Here is a 6846-nt window from a genome sequence, read left to right on the forward strand (position 1 = left end):
CCTTCATTTGACTTGTGCTCCAGACCCCTCACCAGCTTTGTTGCCCTTCTCTGGACACACTCCAGGGCCCAAAACAGAACATGGTACTCAAAGTGCAGCCTCACCAGAGCTGAGTATAGGGGGACAATCACTTCCCTGCTCCTGCTGGCCCCACTATTTCTGATACAAGCCAGGATTCCACTATCCTTCTTGGCCACCTGGGCACACTGCTGGCCCATATTCTGGCAAGCATTGACCAACACACCCAGGTCCATTTCTTTCATGCAGTCTTCCAGCCTCCCTGCCCCAAGCCTGTAGGACTTGCCTTTCATGAACCCATGCTGGCCGGGCCTGATCCCTCGGTTGTCCCACACGTGACGTGATCTCACTCAGGATGATTTTCCCCATAACCTTTCCCGGCACCAAGGTCAGGCTGGAAGGCCTGTAGTTCCCCAGATCCTTCTGACTGTTCTTGTAGATAGGAGTCACACTGGCAAGCCTCCAGTTTTCTGAGACCTTTCCGGCTGTCCAGAAACACTGACAGATGGTAGAAAGTGGCTTCGCAATAATGTCTGCCAGCTCCATCAGTACCCTTGGGTGGATCCCATCTATCCTTATGGACTCTGTAATGTAAAAGCCACACATTCTTTAGATCCCAGTTCAGGCCCTTAGAATTTTATGATCTGATGCATTCTTTAAGTCTAGAAACTTTTTGTCAGTGTTGCCAGATTATTTCAAGAGAATAAGCAATCATTTCTTAGTGTATTTCAGTTTCATAGATACAAAATAATATCACAGCAGGAAAAGTTGTTGTTCATGTTGAGCACGTAATAAACTCATTTTTCATCCCAAACAAATTCACATTCTGAAAATCGTGTTTGTCATAGTACTTCATCAGGGTAACTTGAAATATTATATCACCAAGATAAGCAATTTGAGTCTCTTGATTCAGTGAAAGGATTATTCGATTTTATCTCTCCATGAAATCATTACACATTTAATCCAATTTAACATCATGCAGTGTCTTGGCATTGTTCTCGCATGCTGAGAACTACAAATATTCAGGCTGACAAAAGAATAGGGTGCTAACTCACAGCCTCCCAGTTCCCATTTATTTTCTTTAAATCATTGTCTTAGCTCCTGGCTTTAGGCATTTTTTTAAGAGACTAAAAGGGAGAATATAATCTCTTGATAGAAAGTAGAAATTTAGCACGCTTTTTGTATTCATTAAATTTATCTTTACATACCTGAAGTTCTCTCAAAAGAAGGAAATGGAAGAAAACCAAGAAAGAAAGACAGCTTTTCAGCAGTAAAGAATTCAAAGCCAGAAAGTTGATAAATTGCATCTACAATACCACATTGTAGTTTCTGTCTTGATTCTGACTGACATTTAAGAATGTTGTTAAAATAATATTCAGAAAGCACTTTTAGCTTATTCTTACTAAATGTTATACAAATTTATGTATGTCCCTACAGTAAGGAGTCTTGGGTAACTGTAAGGTATACTATGTATAAACATAATTTTTTTGAAAATATTCTGCATTATATTCAGCAATAAAATAATTAATGGCAGAAACTATACATAGCACAGCTAAGGAACAAAGTTAGTGAACCAGGCCAGCAGTGATCACACATAATCAGTGTTACTTAAGAAAGGGAGGATAAAACAAACAAACAAACAAACAAAAAAACCAACAACAAAAAAACAACCTTCTGTTCTTTTTTGCACATCAGCTGAATGAAAAATGAGATTGTCTACACTTTGTCACAGACCAGATGTGTTTTTTGACCAGATTGTAAATGGGTAAAGTCCTGTTTCATACTCAGGTCAAAATACTTGTTATTTATTTCAGTGGAACTAGGCTCCTGAATGTCTACCTTTCACATCTACATCATGTCTGAAATAGATCTGGATTTTCTATTACATTTACAATTTCTTAATTTGTACTAAATTTTATATAACTTTAGGGTCTCATGATCACCCACATAAACAAGAAGTACGTAAGATTTTCTGTATTTTCTGGATGTTTTTAATTCTATTTTGAAAGGTTTTCTTTTAGCAGAGAGAATATATTTTCAGAAATCAGGAGAAGCCACATCTGCCAGAAGTTTTACAGAATCACAGAATGGTTAAGATTGAAAAGGACCACTTGGGATCATCTAGTTTCAGAACTTTCACATAGAACACATTGCCCAGGATCACATTCAGGTGAGTTTCAAATATCACCACAGAAGGGGAATCCACAGCCTCTTTGGGCAGCTGTTCCACCTCAGAGTGAAGAAGTTTTCTCTCATGTGCAGATGGAACATCTTGTCTTTTAGTATGAGCCTATTGCCACAGAAAACAGCCCGGCCCCTTTCTGTTGATACCCTTCCTTAAGAAATTTGTACACCTTAATTCCATCTCTGTCTTCTCTACGCCAGGCTAAACAGGCCTGGGATGTTCTTGCCCTGCCGATCTCCCCAGCCTGTCAAGGTCTCTGAATGCCAGAGCAATCCTCTGGTGTGTCTGCCACTCTACCCAATTCAGTATAAGCAAACTCACTGACAGTACACTCTGCCTTCATCCAGGTCACTGAATAATTTGAACAAGACTGCAAAACTAGTGATATAACTTGTTACAGGCCTCTAACCAGACTCAGTGCCACTGATCACAACCCTCTGAGCTCTGCAAGCCAAATAGTCTTTGTCTATCTAGCTGTCCACTAACAGAGAACTTATTTTCTAAGCTTACTTACAAAGATGCTACAGGAGACAGTGTCGAAAGCCTGCAGAAATACAGGTAGACAACATCCACTGCTCTTTAAGAAATGCTACTTATGAAAAGCATAATTATCCATGATTTAATCTTGTAAAAAAAAAAAAAGTGTTATGAGAATATTGTTTCCTTTGAATCCAATCTGCAAGAAATATTTCCACTGAAATGTATTTTAAAAAAAGAGATCTGGAGAGGAATTACTTACGAAACTCTACTTAAAACAATATAAAAACAGTAAGACTGAGTGATCTGCCTTCATCAGTATTGCACAAAAATTCTGTATAAGAATTATTAAAACTACAATTAGCAGCAAAAGGAAAACAAAGTTGCTGAGCTTAAAAGTGTGGCTTCTTTTTAGGGGGGAGCTGGAGGATATCCGTCTTCAGTGAAAAGGCCCTCCCTCAGGTTTCCCACAGCCTGGAGGTTAGTGAGAGGGTCTGGGGAATGGGAGACTTCCCTTTAGTCAGGAAAGAGGACGTGCGTGAGCGCCTAGGCAGTACTAAGGTTCACAAGTCCATGGGACCTGAGGGGTGCATCCACATGTGCTGAGGGAGCTGGCAGAGGTCATTGCCAAACCGCTCTCCATCATTTTTGAGAGGTCTTGGATAACAGGGGAGGTCCCTGAAGACTGGAGGATAGCCAATGTCACTCCGGCCTTCAAAAAGGGCAAGAAGGAAGATGCGGGTAATTATAGGCCTGTCAGCCTCACCTCTGTCCCTGCAAAGGTGATGGAACAGCTTGTGCTGGATACCATCTCCAGACAACTGGGAGAAAAGGAGGTTATCAGGAGTAGTCAGCATGGGTTCACCAAGGGGAGGTCGTGCTCGACCAACCTGGTGGCCTTCTATGATGCTGTCACATGCTGGGTGGATGGGGGAAGAGCGGTAGATGTAGTCTACCTTGATTTTAGAAAGGCATTTGATACTGTCTCCCACGACATCCTTATAACAAAGCTGAGGAAGTGTGGGATAGACGAGTGGACAGTGAGGTGGGATGAGAACTGGCTGACTGGCAGAGCGCAGAGGGTCGTCGTTGGTGGTGCAGAGTCTGACTGGAGACCTGTAAGCAGTGGTGTCCCCCAGGGGTCTGTGCTGGGTCCGGTCTTGTTCAACATCTTCATCAATGACCTTGATGAGGGGATAGTGGCCACCCTCAGCAAGTTTGCTGATGATACAAAGTTGGGAGGACTGGCTGACACACCTGAAGGCTGTGCTGCCATTCAGCAAGACTTGGACAGGCTGGAGAGCTGGGCAGTAAGAAACCGGATGAGGTTCAACAAAAGCAAGTGTAGGGTCTTACACCTAGGGAGGAATAATTGCATGCACCAATACAGGCTGGGGGATGAGCTGCTGGAGAGGAGCTCTGCAGAGAGGGACCTGGATGTCCTGGTGGACGACAGGTTGGCCATGAGCCAGCAGTGTGCCCTCGTGGCCAAAAAGGCCAATGGCATTCTGGGGTGCATTAAGAAGAGCGTGTCCAGCAGGTCGAGGGAGGTGATCCTCCCCCTCTACTCTGCCCTGGTAAGGCCTCATCTGGAGTACTGTGTCCCCTTCTGGGCTCCCCAGTACAAAAAAGACAGGGATCTCTTGGAAAGAGTCCAGCAGAGGGCCACAAAGATGGTGAAGGGCCTGGAGCATCTCCCCTATGAAGAAAGGCTAAGTGAACTGGGTCTATTTAGCCTTGAGAAAAGACGACTGAGAGGGGACCTGATCCAGGTTTATAAAGATGTGGCGGCCATAGTGGTGAGGCCAGTCTCTTTTCAGTGGTATGTGGAGACAGGACAAGGGAAAACGGACATAAGCTGCAGCATAGGAAGTTTCGAATGTGCATAAGAACTTCTTCACGGTGAGGGTGACGGAGCACTGGAACAGGCTGCCCAGGGGGGTTGTGGAGTCTCCTTCTCTGGAGATATTCAAGTCTCGCCCAGATGCCTACCTGTGTGACCTGGTGCAGGGAACCTGCTTTGGCAGGGGGGTTGGTCTCGATGATCTCTAGAGGTCCCTTCCAACCCCTACAATTCTGTGATTCTGTGATTCTGTGATATTCTAACATTCCCTAAGAAGCTTTAATTATTATGAATCACTTCAAAGCTGATTGTATCACACCACTTGTAAAAGCTGGTTTTTCCTGACAAGACCATAATATTCTCGTAGTAATGCATTTTTAAAAGAAGCTCAGTCTATTCCAACCCTTTAATCAAGGAAAGATGACACAAGGTAAAAATTGATATTGCCTTGCCTACACTAGCTATTTAAGTGGCATGGAATAAGCATTGGTTAATTCATACATCTTTGCCTTCTAGCTATGAAAAATCTAGTAGCCTTAAGAATTAAATCAAAACATGCTTGCAAGAGTAGATTCTGTGGAAGTTAAGAACATGGATGTTATAATCTCAGGTCAAAAACCTAAAAGTAAAACACTGTTACAATGGAAAAAATAAAAACACATTCAAATTTGCTCTCCTGATTTTAATGAAGTCTTATGCTGATAGTGCTAGGCGATCCTTGATCGAGGTTCCCTGTTTCAGAGCTGCACCAGCCAGAACCGCAGCGACTGACCACGAGGTACAAGGAGGTTTCGGTCGGTTGCCTCATTCGGGGATCCCCGAGACAACAGAGCTGCCGGGCAGTTCTCGGCCGGGCAGTTCTCGCGAGAGCGGCTGACGCGGCGGGGGCGTTGCCAGGGCAACAGCTCTGCGTCCACCCCCTGGCCTAGAAAAAGCCTCCGGAAGGGCAGCAAGGCGTCGCTTCCCAAAGGAGACGCAGAGGAGTTGGGGGGGTGAGAACCACCTGGGCTGTTTTAACGAGGAGAAACAGTAAGTCACCCATACACGGGATTACACAGCAAGGACGGTTGTTATCACCATCAAGTGAGTGATACGTGCGCGGGCTCCTGTTAACGACCCGGCAACGGGGCGAGGGCAGAGCCCACACTAACGGCAGCAGGGTGGGGCTGATCAGTCACACCCAATTAAGGCTATCTAGTAGTGTTAGTGTGCCTGCTGATTTGCAATGGCTGCATCCCAGTGGAACGCTACTGCCACAAAAATTGTGGAGATCCAGACAGAAGTCCCATGCTTATGCAGAAGGGAGACTGCAGCCAAAAAGAGCGTGGAGACCCAGACTGAGGTCCTGTGTGTGCTTGAAAGGATAGCTGATGCTAAGAAAAATAGGGAGTCTCAGACTGAGGACCTTAAATAAGATGCTAGTATGCAGGTCGTTGACTGTGATGAGTGCCAGAGCCTGGCTTGTATAAGATGTGACCACCTATGTGACTTACTCAGCTTTGTGGTTGACCTGAAGGAGGAGGTGAAGAGGCTGAGGACCATAAAGGAGAGGGAGATTGATTGGTGGTGTCAGTCCCTATCAGCCCCGAGATCTTGGCACACAGCTGAGGCTCCACAGTAGGGCATATCACCCCCTGCTGCCTTGCAAACAGGTGGGAAAAGGGAACCGGCCAGCAGATGGTGCTGCAGTGAGCCCCCTGTCCTCTCCTCCCCCTAGCAACAATTTGAGAAAGGAGGAGGAGTGGAAAGGAGTTCTGGCTCAGCGAAGTGGGCATCCCCCTTCCCGACATCCTTGGCTCCCCAGGTGCCTCTGCAATAGGTTTGAGGCCCTGGAACTTGAGGGAGAGGTGAGTGGGGCTGTGGAAGGAGGTCCACCTGTGAGGTTGCCTCGGGTGAAGTGGTCAACCCCATGCCTCAAGACTGTCTCCACCTGGAAGGACAGAAGGATGGTTGTCATGGGCGACTCTCTGCTGAAAGGAAGGGAAGGCCCTATTTGTGGGCCTGACCCTACTTGTAGGGAGGTGTGCTGCCTCCCTGGGGCATGGGTCAGGGACATTTCTAGGAAACTTCCTGGACTGATTCACCCTTCTAATTATTACCCCTTATTGATAGTTCAGGCTTGCAGTGATGAAGTCTCTGAGAAAAACCTGAGGACTACCAAGAAAGATTCCAGGGGACTGGGGTGGGTAGTTGATAGAGTGAGCGTGCAGGTAGTTTTTTTTTCTTCTATACTTTCAGTGGCAGGGCAGGATACTGAGAGGATCCAAAAAAGCCGCCTCATAAGTAAATGGCTTAGAAGTTGGTGCAAACACAGGAATTTTTT

The sequence above is a fragment of the Meleagris gallopavo genome, chromosome 1 (genome assembly GCF_000146605.3).
Source record: "Meleagris gallopavo isolate NT-WF06-2002-E0010 breed Aviagen turkey brand Nicholas breeding stock chromosome 1, Turkey_5.1, whole genome shotgun sequence".
Taxonomy (NCBI): Eukaryota; Metazoa; Chordata; class Aves; order Galliformes; family Phasianidae; genus Meleagris; species Meleagris gallopavo.